Source organism: Hyaena hyaena, unplaced genomic scaffold (assembly GCF_003009895.1).
Source record: "Hyaena hyaena isolate Hyena2069 unplaced genomic scaffold, ASM300989v1 scaffold_645, whole genome shotgun sequence".
Classification (NCBI taxonomy): domain Eukaryota; kingdom Metazoa; phylum Chordata; class Mammalia; order Carnivora; family Hyaenidae; genus Hyaena; species Hyaena hyaena.
Window position 1 is genome coordinate 311,323 of NW_024081272.1, and position 19,501 is coordinate 330,823.

General features: G+C 39.8%; 1 protein-coding gene across 4 annotated transcripts in view; it reads right to left on the minus strand.

Annotated features, from left to right (window-relative positions):
* The window catches only part of RAB27A (RAB27A, member RAS oncogene family), an 81,479-nt gene extending 73,435 nt beyond the window's left edge, over positions 1–8,044 (minus strand). For all 4 annotated transcript variants that reach the window (XM_039216584.1, XM_039216586.1, XM_039216588.1 and 1 more), the window contains exon 1: positions 7,950–8,044. The gene's annotated coding sequence lies outside the window, so the exon portion shown is untranslated. The remainder of the gene's footprint in view (positions 1–7,949) is intronic.
* Positions 8,045–19,501: the final 11,457 nt, after the last annotated feature.

The following is a 19,501-nucleotide window of genomic DNA, read 5'->3' on the forward strand; positions in this document are numbered from 1 at the left end:
TGGTTGCCAGCTGGAAATTTGGGGAGTAGACACTCTTGATCAGCTGAGAGCTTATCATGCATAGGTGCTGAGAGCACAGGTCTCTGAGGAATTTAGAGCCCAAGCCTTCAGTCACAGTGCTCTCTGTGGGTCTCTGGCAGGCTTCTATCTACGCTGAATCACATGGCAGACTTCCCACCACAGGCTGTCCCCACAGGGTCCATTCCTCTCAAATGGTCCACCTGCCACCTCTATGTGGACCTTCTCCCATGTGATCCCTGAGGGCAGTGGTTTCTCAGTTCGACAGCACATCAGAATCTCTTATGGGGACTTTAAAAACAGTATCGATACCTGGGCCATATTCCATATTTAATGACTTAGAATCAGGGTAAGGGAGAGGTGACCAAGACAACAATGGTGGAGTCATGCTTAGTTAATGGAGAGAAGCTGTCAGTCAGCAAACTGCAGGCAATTTGCCTAATGCAGGTTTCTCAGCCTTGGCACTGTGAACATTTTGGACAGGACAATCCTTTGTCATAAGGGGCTGTCCTGTGCCTCTCTCCACTAAATGCCAGAAGTAACTCCTCAGCTGTGACAACCAAAACTGTCTCTAGACATTGCCAAGGGTCCTCAGGGGAGGAGGAGGTCAAAATCAGCCCTGAGAACCACTGGTGCGATATCACATAGTTAACTGGCAGCAGTATTAGAGACTAAAACCCAGCCTATTAGTTCCCAGCTATGTTAGCTCTTCCACATTGGGCAGGAGATCCAGAACACAGGGATGAGTCACTCCCTGAGGAAGCACCACAACCCACTTCACTGCTAAGCAGAGCAGGGCAATGGAGACTTGGCCTTGCCCCTGGCAGCAAAAGCCTCATCAGGAACAGCCAGCAGCTTGTTTGGCCACACTTGGTCTCCAGTATCTACCTGGAACAATACCGTACATTTTCAAGGTCTGCTAGACCTTTTTACTCATTCTTGGGTTCATTCCCTTGTAGTGGTAAGATTTGTTATGAAAACTAATCACATGTTTCAAGAAACAAAGAAACCCTCACCACCACCTTTGATTAAATTTTAAAATTCTTGGGTATCTCAGGGGTGCCTGGGTGGCTCAGTTGATTAAGCATCTGACTTCCGCTCAGGTCATGAACTCACAGCTTGTGAGTTCAAGCCCCACATCAGGCTTTGTGCTAACAGCTTAGAACCTGGAGCCTGCTTTGGATTCCATGTCTCCCTCTCTGTCTACCCTTCCTCTGCTTGTTCTCTGTCTCTCAAAAATAAATAATAAAACATGTTTTTAAATTTAAATAATAAAAACATAAAATTCTTGGGTAACTCAAATGAACATTTAAGTCATGAACTATCTGTATATGTCTTATTCCTCCCCATATTAGGGCTAGTATAACAAGAAAAAATATGTCTTATCATAAGGTTTAGTTAGCTGACTGAGATCCTGTCTTTGTTTTTAATGATACAAATACACAGGAGATAAGTAACCAGTCATACCCAGATAAGATTTAACCAGCCATCCATGTGGTGGGATCAGGGCAGGATAGATGAACTTTAGTTAATAAAAAAGAACAGATTTTTCAGTCTCTTGGCAACCAATTTTATTATTATGCTTTGACCTGGCAACTGGTAAGGCTTTATATGAATTAATCAATGAATCTATGAAAAAACAAGATTAGTGACTCTGAAATATGGTATTCTAGTGGCAGAGGAAGCATGCTTATTTTCAAAGCTGCTTTCTTAAATAGGTACACATAAATTTTAAATAATAAAAAACAACAGTGTTTTATAACAACACATCTCTAAAAGGCAAGTCATGTCTATCTATCTAACACATTTATCCTTACCATGTATCTTCCATATTTCTGCCACAAGGCAAGAGGGTAAGCAGTTTCATAGGAGTAGGCCACAAAGCAAGGAGCTTGTCAGTAAGACAACATTTGGTTACTGTGGACTTAAAAAAGCATCAAAGGATCTTATGATAAAAATTTTAGAGGGACAAAAATATTAACAAGACCTCAAAAAGAATAAAAACACATTGAATGACAAGCTTTCTGGCACTGTCACAGGGAATACAGCCAAATCGTGGCTTTCAACAGTCATGTAGATCTCAGAGAAAAGACAAGGGTGTCTCATGTGCCTGCCACCTTTGGATCTGGGGACTGGAAGGGAAAGCATGATAAGGGAGTGATTACGGGAGAGTGACAACAGAAGTGATTAAGGGTGGGAACTGTTGAATCACTAAACTGTGCACCTGAAACTAATATAACATTGTATGTTAACTTTACTGGAACTAAAAAAAAAAAAGTGATTAAGGGTCAACATGAAAACATAAGATAGATAGATAGATAGATGATAGACAGATATCTTACGGAAGACATTATGCAGTAGACCAACCACTGTGCCTGGAGTTTCAGTCCTGACTCTGCCACTAACTCTGTGATCTTACAACGTGACTTAATGTCTGTGAATGTGAATTTCCTTAGTTACGAAAGACTAAAGTAAAACTCAATTTTCCTCAACTTACTTCCATTTCTTATACTCCTTGAATTTACAAGTTCTCTTTGTCCTTAAAGATTTTATTTTTTTAAACTAATCTACACCCAATGTGGGCCTCGAACACACAACCATGAGATCATCAGTCGCATGCTCCACCGACTGAGCCATCCGGGACCCCCTCTCTGTCCTTAAGATAGACACAAGATAGACACATATGCTGTTACCAGAATGAGCCGTAGCTTGGTCATTCTTTGGACATTATCATAACCAATGCATTTCCTACACATAAACATGGGTTTACCAGACTAGAGTTGCTAGATTAAATACAAGATCCCCAGTTAAATTTGCATTTCATAAAAACAGGTTTTTAGTATAAGTATTTATAGAACATCCTTATAGTAAGCAATTATTCATTGTTTATTCAAAATGCAAATTTCTTGGGGCACCTGGGTGGCTCAGTTGGTTGAGCATCCGGCTTCCACTCAGGTCATGACCTCACAGTTCATGGGTTCGAGCCCCTCATCAGGCATCAGGCCCTGTGCTGACAGCTAGCTCAGAGCCTGGAGCTGGCTTCAGATACTGTGTTTCCCTCTCTCTCTGACCCTCCCCTACTCATGCTCTCTCTCTCAAAAATAAATAAAAAACGTTAAAAAATGCAAATTTCTTTTTTTTTTTTTCTTGCTAAATCTAGCACCCTACCTCCAACCACAAATGAGAAGTTCAATTTTAAGAATCAAAAGTCTGGTTCCATATATGTGAGTACTTCTGAGGTGGCTGAGGCACAAAATGGGAGGCCTTTTCAAGAATAACACATACAGAGGGGTGCCTGGGTGGCTTAGTTGGTTAAGTAGCTGACTCTTGATCTTAGCTCAGGCCTTGATTGCAGGGTCATGAGTTCAAGCCCCATGTAGGGCCCCATGCCAAATATTTTTTATTTAAACAAAGTTAAAAAAGAGTAACACACATAGAGGCATAAATAAATAAATAAATGGAGAAATAATTTTCAACTTTCCTCTTGAGTCAACAGAGCAACAAATTTTAGTTAACAGTAAATAAAATAAGAGTGTTAGTAGACCTCAATAATACAAGAAGAGAATGCGGTATACCTTCTGTGCTGCATGACCAGACTGGAGGGCAAACAAGCTGGACGCTCGCTGCTCTACTAGATATCTCACTCTCTGGACATAAAGTTAATTACAAAGCCTTTATCTCTTCCTCCAATTCAGAGCTCATGTCTGCTCCCAAGGTAATCAGCTCAAGAGAAACCAGATCATAAACTTAAACTTCCTCACCAAGAGGCAGAGGAATAAATGTGATTCAAGCAAAAACTGCACAAAGCATAAAAAGCGAAAGCAGTGAAAGGGAAAAATTACTCTCTTCAGAAAGCAATCTTGTTTTAATAATGGCAACACAATCTTGCTTCTTAGGAGCTCACATTGTTTTTAATTTTAACTTTATTGAGGTATAATTGACATATAAAATTCCACATATTTAAAGTGTACTTCATGATAATTTGATGCACATTTACATTGTGAGAGGATTACCCACATCTAGTTAGTTAGGGGGTCAGACTTAAAATGCAAGCTCTGTTTTATTTTTTGGGAGATTCAAATATAATTCATTAGGGGAAATACACGTATATATGTGTGTATATATATATATCCCATATATATGTAAAAATAATCCTTTTCCATATTTGCAAATATAGATATAGTTTAAATAATAATGGAACATTGATTGAATTTTTAAATAACTTACAAGATTAATTACTATACTCTCTAGGCTGAGTAATTTAATTCTCACTGAGAAAGGGCAGCAGGAATCTGCAGCCAATATTGCTCTATCAGAAGCAGCAGGATAAGGTGGACTAAAACAAGATATTTACAGCTATTGGCTAAGAAAAATTAAACATATGGACTAGAAGTTTCCAATGATAAAAATAAATCCAGGTTTATTCATTAGCTTATTGGTACCTTCAGCAAGAATTTATTATTGAACATTTCTTTTATCTAAGATACCTTGCAGTATAAGACTCAAAAAGTGAGCTGAAGTCATGCTCTGCCTCCAGGATATTACAATCTAGCCATAAGACATGTAAGACACTAATATACATAAACAGTTTCCAGTCTAAAGTAGTTATGTAATTAAATGTCAAAATGTCTCAGAATTGCAATTTCAGTTAGAAGCCAGAGAAGGATTAATTCACCATAATGCAAAGTATTCATCAAGAAATGAATTTCTTGAATTTGAATTCAGCACAAGAAGCAGTATACCTGGAGACAGGTACTCAGTACCCCCACACAGTCTGCCCAGGCCACAGAGAAGAGGGTTCCCCACTGCCACTGTGGGAAGAACCCAAAGCAATTCTCTTGGGGGAATAGGAGGATAGAACAGGGGAGACAGAGGAGATGTTAGTGTAACTGGACATAGCTTCTCTTAGGTGAAGTTTGAAGGAACAGAGAGAAAGCAACAGTAGAGTGATCCCCATTTCTCAGTCTCTCATTCCCTTTTCATTCTTTCAACACACATTTTTTAAAGAGCTTGATATGTGCCAGAAGCCATTCTAGGTGCTATGCACACCACAGAACAAGCAAATTCCTGATCTTCATGAAGCCTATTCTACCAGTGGGAAACAATAGCTTTGCATGTGTGTGTGTGTGTGTGTGTGTGTGTGTGTGTGTGTGTGATGACAGTGCTATAGATACTCTAAAGAAAAATAAGGCAAGGTAAGGGGGCAAAAAAATGATAGGTAGGGTGAGGAATGTTATTTTACATAGGATGGTTCAAGAAAGCCTCTGTAAAGAAATGACTTTCGACTTGGACGAAATGAGAGAGAAAGTCATGCAGACATCTGAAGGAAAAGGATTCCAGGCAAAGGAAAGAGCAAAAGCAACAGTCTTAAGGTGTGGATGAAGCCGAGCAGGCAAAGGGGAGGATAATGAAGATGAAGCCACGCAGCACATCAGGAGCTTGCAGGCCACAATGAGGACTTTTTCTTCTGAGATAAAAAGCCACTGGACAGTTGTGAACAGAGGAGTGAGTGGCATAATGAACTCTAGCTGCTATGTTTACAACAGACTGTAGAGTGGTGAGGGTGAAGGGGGGGGGTGTTGTGGGAGGCTTTTGCAGTAATCCAAAAGATTATGACAGAAATGAAAGGATCTTGGTAAAAGCGGTGGAAATGGTGAGAAATGGTTTTTATCCCATGTGTACTATATTTTCTCAAAGTAGAGCCAGGGAGATTTACTGAAGGATTAGATGTGGGAATGAGAAAAAGAAGAGAAATCAGGTGACTCCACAGTGTTTAGTGTGGGAATCTAGAAGAGTGAAGTTGCCGTTAACCGAGATGGGAAAGACCAAGTGAAAGCAGATTTAGGAGAGGGGAATAGAGAGTCTGGTTCCTAGAGATTGTGGCCCACTTCAAAACCATTAAATCTGCTCTAAAACCAAAGCAAAAGATACTGAGAAGCTGATCTTAAATTTCATATGAAAATTGAAGGGACCCAGGATAACCTGAACAATTTCAAAGAAAGAAGAACAAAATGGGAAGACTCACACTTCCCAAACCTCAAAAAACCTACTACATAACTACAATAATAAAGATCGTAGGATACTAGCATAAGGATAGACAAATAAATCAATAAATAGAATTAAGAGTCTAGAAATAACCCCCCACATGAACAGCCAAATGATTTCAACAAAGGTGCCAAGACCATTCAAAGGGGGAAAATAATATTTTCAACAAATTGTCCTAGGGAAGGATTGCATATCCACATGCAAAAGGATTAAATTAGACCCTTGCCTCACACCATACACAAAAATAAACTTAAAATGAATCAAAGATTGAAATGTAAGAGCTAAAACTATAAAACGCTTTTTAAAAATTTCTCTTAATGTTTTATTTATTTTTTGAGAGAGAAAGAGAGACAGCGTGAGCAGGGGAGGGTCAGAGAGGGAGATACAAAATCTGAAGACAGGCTCCAGGCTCTGAGCTGTCAGCACAGAGCCCAATGTGAGGCTCAAACCCACGAACCGTGAGATCATGACCTGAGCCGAAGTCGAATGCTTAATCGACTGAGCCACCCAGGCGTTCCTATAAAACGCTTAAAAAAACAAACAAACAACCACACAGGCATAAATCTTTGTGACTTTAGGTTCAGAAGTGCTTTCTTAGATTTGACACTAAAAGCACAAGCAACAAAAGAGAAACTTAATTATACTTCATCAAAATAAAAAATCAAGGCAAGCCATGGAATTTAAGGTAGAAAGGAAAGGAGAAAGAAAGAAAGAAAGAAAGAAAGAAAGAAAGAAAGAAAGAAAGAAAGAAGAAAGAAAAGGGAAAGGAGAGAGACAAAGGAAGAGAAAAGGAAGGAAGAAAAGGAAGAAAGTAGGTGAAAACTAACATAAAGAATGATCTTTGGTTCTTTCAGCATTTTATTAACCTTTCTTAATTTCTAATCATCTGCAGAGCAGTTTTCCAGACTGTTTTCCCCCTAAAATAAGTTTTTAAGAGGGCAGAAAAAGGGGGGAGGGGATAGGAACAATGGGCTACCAGCAAATTAAATCAGCAATAATTACAGAAAACTAATAGGACATAACACTACTCCCCCAACCCCACATCTGGGTGAGGAGCCAAACATAAAGTGAAACTTCATGAAGCCGGGGGGGGGAAACAGCTGTTAGCCCACAGAGGTAAGGAAGAGGGCCCTGTGGCAGAACATTCTGAGGCCATGTGGCCTAGTGGCCAGCAGGAGCCAAAAGGCTGGGAAGATGAAGTCAAGGGCTCACAAGGGTTCCTTCATTTCAGGCCTAACTTTGCTTAATTGGTGATCTACTGGGAGAGAGAGAAGGATTTGGCAAGAGTTACCAAAACCTGTCTCCACGTCAGTCCTACCATGAGTCAAGACCCAAGGGCTTGGCTGCCAGGTAGTGTTTTCGGTCTGACTGACAGGATACTGGAGAACCTTCTCTCACCCAGCGAATGTGCTGTCCAGGCCCTTACCAGCAAGGGTGTAAAGACGTTCAGTAATTAAGCTGAAAACAACAGGAGGGAGGAAGGAGCTATGGGGCAGTGTAGGAGGTCTCGGACTTTCCTCCTCTCCTGCCAGTGAAGTTTCCTTCCCCACTAACGGGGACGCTCGCTCCTGGATGCCACCCGGAGAAGCCTTCAGCCCCGAGCCAACCTGGAACTTCAACTAAGCGGCACGTCGCTCAAGCTGCCCCCCACCCCCGGCGGTTGTCACCGTAGGGTCTGTGCCGAGCGCCTGCCAGAGGCAAAGCAACTTTTCCGGCGGGCTCAGAGGCGCAGAAGCTGGAGGAGGAATCGCAGCCTCCCTGGCCAGCCCCGGGGCCAGCCCCGCCACTCGCCGGCTACCGTGCGTCGCCCTCCGGGTTGAATCGGAAGCCCCCCAAAGCCGGGGACCCGCGGCGCCTCCCGGACCTCCCGCAGCAGCCCGGCTCACCTGGCTCCACCCCGCAGTCCGCGCGCCGCTCCTCCTGCGCGCGCGCCCGTTGCCGGCCCTTGTGGGTTCTCGGCGGGTTATTTTCCGTCGGGCCTCACATCACTTCCCGTAGAGGAGAGCGAGGTGGGGGCGGAACCTCCTCTCCACCCGCCACCTCCCGCTTCCTCCTGTCACCTCAGGGAGCACTCCCGCCCGACTCGGCGGGGCAGCTTTGCCGGCCCGCCGCCCTTGCCGCACCTACCGCGGGGCTCCTCTCGTGAGCACGAAAAGGCCCCCCCGCACGCTTCATTGGCCCTTATCAGGTGTCCACCGCCCTTTCCTGGAAAGTGTGAAACCTTAGAAAATTGTTTTCGTGTTGAGGCACAGGGGTCACATTTATAAACGTCTCTGGGGCCCGCGAGCTGCGAGGTGTGCTTTGGTGACTCTCGCCAAATCTCCTCCCCCAAAAGCCGTGTTCTTAATGCTGTTTTCCAGGGCATCGTCTCAGTGTCTCCACCGTAGTAGCCACGGGTGCAGAGCAGCTTCAAAATCGGCCCAGCTGGCGTTCCCAGGCCCAGTATGCGCCTGCTGCAGGTGCTCCCTGGTCCGGGTTCCCGAGGGCGGATCCGCGCCGAACGTCCGGCTCTGCCACCGTCCGTCCAGCCCGCCAGCAACTCACTCGGATCCGCCTGGACCTGACCTTCCTGAGGCAAGGGAAAGCCTTGGTATTCTTGGAAATGATAGGATAGAGAAAAGGTAAACTCTGGCAGGAAAAAAATATATATATTTCTGAAAAGAAATGACAAACGAGGTCTCTGCTCCGTCTAACTCGAATTATAAAATCACTCTAAATTTTAAGTGAGCAGTTCGTTTAAAAAAAAAAAAAAAGGCAAACTACAGCAAGGTAAAGAGCAGCTGTAAGGAGAAATCTGCGGACCTTTGCTGCCCCCTAGCGTCTTCCTTATTTCAGCGCGGACCGGTTTGTGTGCCCCTGTTTGGACCTGCAGCTGTGTCCTTTAACCATCTGTTCCATCTCACTGATTTGTGTCTTCTTCCACCACAAATTCGAGCCGTTCCAGGCCCACCTGCCCAACCCCCTTATCCTTCCAGTCTGCAGCTATTCACAGTTTGCACTGCAATATAATTAGCTTCTCAGATATATGTCCAATTGACAAAATTGCAGACAGGATAAACCATATGAAATTGTGAAATATTGAATATGCATTTAATCTAATTATTTCCAGGCAAATATAACAGAGTAATCTCGGAGTTAGAGATAACAGATTTCATCATAGGGCGATAGTGTCAAAGGATGTTCCCCAGGTAAGAAAGGCCATAAGACTTGTGGAGGTAAGACAGGAAAAGTTCATGTGTAAAGGAACAGTGCTGGGAGTTACTGATCAGCTAATAATTGGGAGGCCAGCAATTATTGCAGCAACTGCTAATAGCTGATATGCTACAAGGACAGTTTTCCCTTTCAATCCTCCCCACTCCTGAAGCCAAGCAGGGCTGTGACCAGGAGTTAACCAAGCAGGAGATCAAAAAACATACAATGTTAATGTGGCCCATTCATTATCTTTTCATTCACTGAATGAATCCAGGTTAGGAATTGGAGATGCAATAGTGAACAAGGTAAATTGGTCCCTACACTCAGTGGCTTGATAGACTAACAAGTAACCAGTTAACTCCAGTGTGGTGAGATAAGATCCCTGATAAGGGAACTTAAAGTTGTTGGAACACAAATAAATGATACCAAATCAAAATTCCCAAGAGAAACTGATGCATAAATTAAGAAGAGTAAATAAGGTAGGAGGATGAAGGGGAAGAGAATTTTAGGAAAAGGAGCAGAGGAAAGACCTGGAGGCAAAAGAGGGCATCAGATATTAGAGCAACTGAAAGAAGTTCAGAAAAGCTGAAAAACTGAATAAAAGGAATCGATCAGAGAAGAAACTGGAGAAAAAGCAGAGGCTGGATTTAAGAACCCTGGAATGATTATAATGATAATAGCTAGCTAACATTTGTTGACCACTTACTATGAATCAGCCAATATGCTAAGAACTTTGCATCTATCCCTTCATATACTTCTCAAAATTGCCCTCTGAAATAAGTACTATTCCTGTCTCTGTATCACAGATAAGAAAACGGAGCCTTAAAGCTATGAAACAACCTGATCAAGGTCATACAGCTGAGAGTGACACAGCCAGGACTAGAACTTAGAACTCATTTTCTAAATGGCTATAAGGCTAAGAATGGGTTTCTGAGGCCGATTAGCATGCTGGAATCCAAGTAAGGGATAACAGTAATCTAGTTTAAGACAGTGACCATGAGGATGAAGATGAATAAACAGATTTGAGATTTTTAGGAGAGTAAATGGAGAAGACTTGATTGTAGGTGAGGAAGAGGGAGAAATCCATGGAAATGCCCGTTTCTGGTTTGGGCAACTAGGAAGGAACCTTTGAGCAAAAGGAAGAGAGCCTTGTTGCAATAGGGTAAAATTAGGGCATAATGAACAAGTTTAGGACATTTTAACTGTGATATATTGGCATCAGGAGAACATACAAGTGAAACTGTTCAGTATGCAGTTGAATAGGCTGATCTGAAGCACAGAAGACATGGACTGAAGCTATTGCACAAAGGGTACTCAAAGACATGGAAGTCAGTGAGCTAGTCTAGAAAAAGTACTAAGTGGGCAAAGAGGGGGCTTAGTAAAAAACCCAGAGGATCACTCAGTAAAAGAAGTCTGAAAAAGGAGTGCCCAGAGAAGTAAAAAGGAAAAGAGAAAAAGCTAATTACAGAGACTGAATATATTGGGCACACTTTGTATACCAAGTCAAAATCCTCTCTATTCCAATTACTCTAATCACAGAACTGGTCACAATATACCTCTTGCTTCCCATCCTGGGGCTTCTGTGACAATGTAGGCTGCTGCTTGAAACACGCAGAATCCCAGTTTCCAGTATCACTAATAGGATTGAAACTGGAGATATCAGCAAGAACTCATCATTTTTAGGGGCGCCTGGGTGGCTTAGTCGGTTAGGCGTCCGACTTTCGCTTAGGTCATGATATCGCTATTCGTGGGTTCAAGCCCTGCGTCGGGCTCTGTGCTGACTGCCAGCTCAGAGCCTGGAGCCTGTTTCAGTCTGTGACTCCCTCTCTCTCTGACCCTCCCCTGCTCGCGCTGTCTCTCTCTCTCTCCTAGAAATAAATAAATAAATAAATAAATAAATAAATAAATAAAAAACATTAAAAAAAAACAAAAAAACTCATTTTTAACACATAGATTTAGATAGGAACAGAATTATATACTGATAGCATGTATGTATGTACTTTCCAGTACTGTCCTCTAAGATCTAAAAGCAATTATATCACAGTAGTTATGAGTACATTTAGCACCCAGATTTTGAATTCTAAATACCCTTTTGCAAAAAAAGCAACAGGCATATGACTGTATCTAAAATATCTACAAAACCCCAAAAACTATTAGAGCTAATAAGTGAAATAAGCAAAGATGCATGATACAGATCAGGTTTTTTTCCCTATACATTGGCAATGAGCTATATAAAAAGGAAATTAAGAAAAAGTCCTATGTGAAGTAGCATTAAAAAAAAAAAAAACTTAGGAATCAATTTAACCACGGACGTGCTGGACTTATACACTGAAAACTATAAACACCACTGAGAGAAATTAAAGAAGACCTAAATAAATGAAAAGATGTTCCATGTTCATGGCTTGGAAAAGATAGTCCACGTTCATCATTATATAAGATAGCAATACCTCCCAAAGGAAGCTACAGATTCAACACAATCCTTCCCAAAAGGAATGATTTTTTGCAGGAATGGAAAAGCTGATCCTAAAATTCATATTAAATTGTAAAGTACCTTAAATAGCCAAAACAATCTTGAAGAAAAAACAAACCCAAGATTGATGGACTTACTTCCTGATTTCAAAAATTAATACAAAGCTACAGTAATCAAAACAATGTGGTATTAACATAAGAATAAACATATAAATGAATGGAATGGACATAAGAATCCAGAAATGAACCCATAAATCTGGGGCCAAATGATTTTCAACAAGAATGCCAAGACCATTCAATGAGGTAAGAACAGTCTCTCCAAAAAATAGTGCTGGGAGAACTAGATATTCAGATGCAAAAGAATAAACCTGGACCCTTACCTCACATCATCTATAAAAGTTAATTCAAAATAGATCAAAGACCTAAATTATAAAACTAAAACTATAATACCCATAGAAGAAAACATAGGCATAAATCCTCATTACCTCAGATTTGGCAATGGCTTCTTAGATCTAATATGAGAAATATAAGCAGCAAAGGAAAAATGGGTTAATTAGACTTTATCAAAAATTTAAAATTTTGTTTAGCAAAGGATACAGTCAAAAGAGTGAAAATACAATATACAAAATAGGAGAAAATACTTGCAAATCATATATCTGATAAGAATATAGTATCAGAATATAACAAAGAACTCTTAGAATAGAAAAGACAACTCACTTAAAAAGTGGGCAAAGGACATGAAGACATTTCTTCAAAGAAATTATAAAAATGATCAACAAGCACATGAAAAGATGTTCAATGTCATTAGTCAATAAGGAAATGCAAATCAAAACCAAGATTAGATCTCATTCATATCTACTAGATTGGCCATAACTTTTTTTAAATAAGAAAAATTAAAAGTGCTAGTAGGATATGGAGAAATTGAAACCCTTATACATTATTGGTGGGAATGTAAAACAATAGTCACTTTAGAAAGCAGTTTGGCAGTTCTTCAAAATGTTAAACAGAATGACCATATGATCCAGCAAGTCCAATGTGATCTTGGATTAGTTCCCAGTCCAGAAAAAAAAATTGTCTATTGACCTAAAGGGCATTAAAAGGACTTGGTAGAATTTGGATAAAACCTGAGATTAGATAATATTGTATCCATCTTGATTTCCTGATCTTGATCATTACAATGTAATTATGAAAGACAATATTCTTGTTTTTAGGAAGTACACACTGAAATATTTAGTAGTAAAACAGCATCATGTGGGCAACTTATTCTCAAAGGGTTTAGAAAAACAATAATGTGTGTGTTCATGTGTAAGTACTCATATATGGAGAGGGATTAAAGCAAATGTAGTAAAATATTAACATTTGTGGAATCTGGGTAACAAGTAGGTGAAAATTTTTGTACTATTTTTGTAACTTTTCTTTAAGTGTGACATTATTTCACAATAGTTAAAAAAAAATTTTTCAAAAGTCTCTTTAGGAAATCCCATTGGATCAAATCTAGTGACCCACTTAAAAATCAATTTTTTGGCTTTCTCACTCTTTTACTCTATCTGCTCTGATGATCTTAGAATTAGAATGGATTTGGGGCGCCTGGGTGGCTTAGTCGGTTAAGCATCCGACTTTCGCTTAGGTCACGATCTCGCGGTTCGTGGGTTCGAGCCCCGCGTCGGGCCTGTGCTGACTGCCAGCTCAGAGCCTGGAGCCTGTTTCCATCTGTGACTCCCTCTCTCTCTGACCCTCCCCTGCTCACACTGTCTCTCTCTCTCTCTCTCCTAGAAATAAATAAAACATTAAAAAAAAAAAAGAATTAGAATGGATTTGTGATGAGACTGAAGAAACTACTACCTGATTGTTACATGGAAGGCCCTGATGATACTCCTTTCACTGAGGCACTGGTGAGAAGGCCTGACATCTTTGAAAAGAACAATGGTCATTGCCCTTTATGGGTTGAGATTGAGAGCTGAAGATGCTACTGCAACAGGTCTCCCTACTATCAACTAGAAATAAAAGAATCCCACTCACTAAAGCTACAGGCATTTCCTGTTCCCAGCACTTGTCCCAGGCCTTGCTAAAGCCTGCAGGTAAACACATTCCACACAGGGAGCACCTCTGGAATACCTGTCTTTGGTGGCCAAAAGGTTTGTGTTCCTGCAGCACCATGGGATTGTAAAAACTGGAAAAACATTTCAGGGCAGGCTACTATACCAAGGGCACTATATAGAAAACCGAGCAAAACACAACCCCTATCTGCCTGTAGATAAGGCCTATTTACTGGTTCTGTAGCTTTAACCCGACGTTCAGGCTTTAGGTTTGTCAGATATCTACAGACTACCTGGGAACGTAGGCAGGGAATCACCATCTTTGCACCCTCCCTTGGCCTCATCACTGGTGAGCCTACTGGTACCTCCCCGAAAGGAGTTTATACACTCATCTGAAGTCCTGATTTTTACAACTTGTACCCAAGGGAAACCTCCAGATCTGCTGGTCTAGAGGTCAGCAGGGTCTACAGTTGTGTGCCAAAGGACTATATGTATTTACATATGTTAAAAGCTGCTGCCTAAGACTCTGGCTTCCATCAGCCTGAACCCAGGTGCTGACTGAGATCACAGGTCTTAGCACACCATCAACAACTGGAACCCATAAAGAATAAATCAGTCTACTCAAGCAATCACAAAGGTTCCAAAAACAAATAAGACCTAGGGCAAAGTTGAACAACAAGGTCCACCTCCTACATAAGGCAACTCCTTCGAGACTGCAAGAGGTAGCTAGTTTACATTATACTCAGAAGCACACATCAAGAGTCAAGGAAAATGAGAAAACAGAAAAAGTATGTTCCAAATAAAAGAACAAGACAAAACCTCAGAAAAAAACCTTAATGAGATGCAAAAAAGCAATCTACCTGATACAGTTCAAAGTAATAAGCATAAAGATGCTCCCCAAACTCAGAAGAATGGATGAATACAGTGAGAACTTCAAAAAAGAGACAGAAAATATAAGAAAGAACTAAACAGAAGTCACAAAGCTAAAGAACATAAGTGAACTGAAAAATACACTATAAGGATTCAACAGCAGGCTTGAAGACACAAAAAAATGGATCAGTAACCAGTAACACAAGGCAATGGAATTCACTCAAACACAGTAGCAAAAAGAAAAGAGAAATTTAAAAAGAGAAGCTAGATTAGGAGACTCATAGAACAATATCAAGGAGAATAACATTAGTAGTGTAGGGGTCCCAAAAGGAGAAAAGAGAAAAGGACAGAAAACTTATTTGAATAAATAATGGCTGAAAATGTCCCTAACCTGTTCAAGGAAACATACATCTAGGTACAGGAAGCTCCAAACAAGATAACTCCAAAGAGATCCACACCAAGATACATTATAAAATGTCAAAAGTTAAAGAGATAGTCTTAAAAGCACCAAGAGAAAAAAAACTTATGTACAAGGGAACCCCTTAAGACTATTGGCTGATTTTTCAGCAGAAACTTTGCAAGCCAGAAGGGAATGGCATGCTATATTCAAGGTGCTGAAGAAAAAACCCTTCCAACCAAGAATACTCTACTCAGCAAATCTATCATTCAAAATTGGAAAGATAAAAATTTTTCCAGATAAGCAAAAGCTAAAGGATCTCATCAATAAACTAACTTAACAAGAAATGTTAAAGGGATTTCTTTAGAAAAGAAAAGAAAATGTACTAATAACAAGAAAATATAAAAGTAGGGGCGCCTGGGTGGCTTAGTTGGTTAAGCGTCCGACTTTCGCTTAGGTCATGATCTCGTGGTTCGTGGATTCGAGTCCTGCGTCGGGCTCTGTGCTGACTGCCAGCTCGGAGCCTGGGGCCTGTTTCAGAGTCTGTGACTCCCTCTCTCTTTGACCCTCCCCTGCTCACGCTCTCTCTCTCTCTCTCTCTCCTAGAAATAAATAAAACGTTAAAAAAATTAAGAAAATATATAAAAGTAAAAATCTCACTGGTGAAGACAAATATATAGTAAAAGTAGGAGAAGGGTAAAAGACAAAAGTAGCAAACACAACTACAATAATTAGTTAACAAATACACAAAATAAAAAGATGTAAAATATGACATCAAAAACATAAAATAGGGGTGCCTGGGTGGCTTAGTCGGCTAAGCGTCCGACTTTCACTTAGGTCATGATCTCACGGTTCGTGGGTTCGAGCCCCGCGTCAGGCTCTGTGCAGACTGCCAGCTCAGAGCCTGGAGCCTGTTTCAGTCTGTGACTCCCTCTCTCTCTGAACCTCCCCTACTCACGCTGTCTCTTTTTCTCTGTCTCTCCTAGAAATAAATAAAATGTTAAAAAATGTGGGGGCAACTGGGTAGCTTAATCAGTTAAGCATCTGACTCTTTGATTTTGGCTCAGGCCATAAACTCTCAGTTTGTGAGATTGAGGCTCACATCAGGCTCCATACTGACAGCATGGAGCCTGCTTGGGATCTTCTCTCTCCCTCTCTCTGTGCTCCTTCCCTGCTCATACTCTCTCTCTTTCTCAAAATAAATAAACCCTAAAATTTTTTTTTTAATAAAAAAACATAAAAACATGGAAGGGGGAGTAAAAAGTAGAGGCTTTAGAATATGTAAAAATTTGGGGCGCCTGGGTGGCTTAGTCGGTTAAGCATCCGACTTTCGCTTAGGTCATATTCTCGCAGTTCGTGGGTTCGAGCCCCGTGTCGGGCTCTGTGCTGACTGCCAGCTCAGAGCCTGGAGCCTGTTTCAGAGTCTGTGACTCCCTCTCTCTCTGACCCTCCCCTGCTCACGCTGTCTCTCTCTCTCTCTCCTAGAAATAAATAAAACATTAAAAAAATTAAAAAAAAATAGAATATGTAAAAATTTAAGTTGCTATTGACTTAAAATATGCTGTATAGGCTGTAATATGTGAACCACATGGTAACCACAAAGGAAAAACCTATTGTAGATACACAAAAGATAATGAGAGGAAAAAAATAAACATAACACTAAAGAAAATCATTAAAGCACAAGGAAAAGAGCAGAATAAAGGAACAGACAGGAAATACAAAAATAGCTGGAAAGCAATTAACAAAATGGCAAGAAGTACATACCTATCAATAATTACTTTAAATGTAAATGGGCTAAATTCTCTAATCAAAAGACAGCAGCTGAATGGATTTAAAAAATAAGACTCATTTGTATACTGCTTAAAAGAGGCTCTTCAGAAGTAAGGACACGCATAGACTGAAAGGGAAGAGATGAAAACAAATATTCCATGTAAATGAAAATGAAGAGAAAGCTGGAAAATGAAGATAGCTATACTTATATAAGAAAAATACAGACTTTACAACAAAGACTGTAAAAGACTAAGGGCATTACCTAATGAAAAAGCAGTCAATCCAACAAGAGGATGTAAAAATTATATTTATGCACCCAACATAAGAGCACCTATGTATAAAACAAATATTAACAGATCTAAAGGGAGAAATTGTCTGCAACAATAACAGCAGTGGACTTTAACACCCCACTTACATCAATGGATAGATCATCCAGATAGAACATCAATAAGGAAAGATTGGCCTTAAACAACACATTAGACCAGATCAACTTAATAGGTGAATACAGAACATTCAATCCAAAAGCAGCAGAATACATATGATTCTGAAGTGCACATGAAACATTCTCCAGGATAGATCACACGTTAGGCCACAAAACAAGTCTCAATAGATTTAAGAGGACTGTAATTCTATCAAGCATCTTTTCTGATCATAATGGCATGAAACTAAAAATCAATTAAAAGAAGAAAACTGAAAAAAATCACAAATATGTAGAAATTGAACAACATGCTACTGAACAATGGGTCAACAAAAAAAATCAAAGAGGAAATCAGAAAATACCTTGAGACAAATGAAAATGTAACTGTAACAATTCAAAATCCATGGAATGCAGCAAAATATGTTCTAATAGGGAAGTTCATAGTAATACAAGCCTACCTCAAGAAGAAAAATCTCAAATAAATGAACTTTATATCTCAAAGAACTAGAAAAGAATAATAAAGCCCAGTTAGTAGAAAGAAGGAAATAAGATGACAGCAGAAATAAATGAAATAGAAAATAAAAATAAAATTTAAAAATCAATGAAACTAAGAGTTGGTTCTCTGAAAGGAAAAACAAAATTGACAAACCTTTAGCTAGACTCACCAAAAAGAGAAGGATCAAACAAGTAAAACTAGAAAGAGAGGTTATAACTTATACTACAGAAATATAAAGGATCATGAGACTTCTATGAACAATTATATGCCAATGAACTGGACAACATAGAAGACATGGATAAATTCTTAGAAACAGATAATCTTCCAACACAGAATCATGAAGAAAGAGAAAATTGGAATAGACAAATTACTAGTAAGGAGGTTGAATCAGTAATCAAAAACACATCAACAAACAAAAGCCCAGGAACAGATGGCTTCACTGGTGAATTCTACAAAACATTTAAAGAGTCAATACCTATCCTTCTCAAACTTTTCCAAAAACACTGAAGAGGAGGGTATGCTTCTAAACTCATTTTATAAGGCCAGCATTACCCTAATACCAAAACCAGGTAAGAATACCACAAAAAAGAGAAAATTACAAGCCAATGTCCTTGATGAATATAGATACAAAAATTCTCAATATTAGCAAACCAAATTCAACAATACATTGAAAGAATCATACACTATAATCACTGACCTTCTAGGAAGAACGCTGCCTTAGGCTGCTGTAACAGGATATCCTAACATGGGCGATTTAAACAACAAATAATTCCTACAGTTCTGAAGACTGGGGAGTCCAAATTCAATGTGCTCATGGTGTCTGGTGAGAAGGCCCTTTTCCAGTTGTACCTTCTTGCTATAATCCTAACATGGTGAAGAGAGTGATCATCTCTCCTGTATCTCTTCTTATAAGGGCACTAATTCCATTCATAAGGGCTCCACCTTCATCACCTAGTTACTTCCGAAAGGCCTCACCTCCAAATATCATCACACTGGGGATTAGGGCTTCAACATAAGAATTTTGCCAGGGGTGTCACATTCAGTCTCTACCAAATCCTTACTGTAGAAAGAACCAACTGAAAGCCTCTGATCTTCTTTCTCTGGCTAAAACAGTAAATGAGAAACTATTTAAGCAAAGAACTGCAGACATTAATGCCATCTTTAAAGATTTTAAGGATGTGGACAGAATCTCTATATCCCCACTGAATTCACCTCTCTGGGCCTTGCAGAAATTAAATGGAAAAAGTTCTAGAGAAGGATGGATGGAAATGGTTACACAACAATGTGAATGTACTTAATGCCACTGAATTGTACACATAAAGACTGTAAAAATAATGAATTTCATGCTGTGTATTTTTTTTTTTTTACCACAAATAAAAAACAAACTAGATGGATTGTGGCAGAAAAGAATGAACGATCTCATTTTACCACACATAAAAAACAGACTAGATAGATTGTGGCAGAAAAGAATGAACTATCTCAATTGCAGCTGCTATTATTTCATTTTTAAGACAGCTTTATTGAGATAGAGTTCTTATAAAGTTCACTATGTTAGAGCATACAATTCAGTGTTTTTTAGTATATTGACAAAGTTGTTACTGATCACCACTATCTAGTTCCAAAACATTTTCATCACTTTAAAAAGAAACCCTACATCCTGACAGCCACTAATCTATTTCGTTTCTCTGCATTTGCCTGTTCTAGACAGGTCATATAAATGGAACTACAATATAGAGTCTCTTGTGACCATCTTCTTTCATGTTTTTCAAAGTTTAGTCATGTTGTACCAT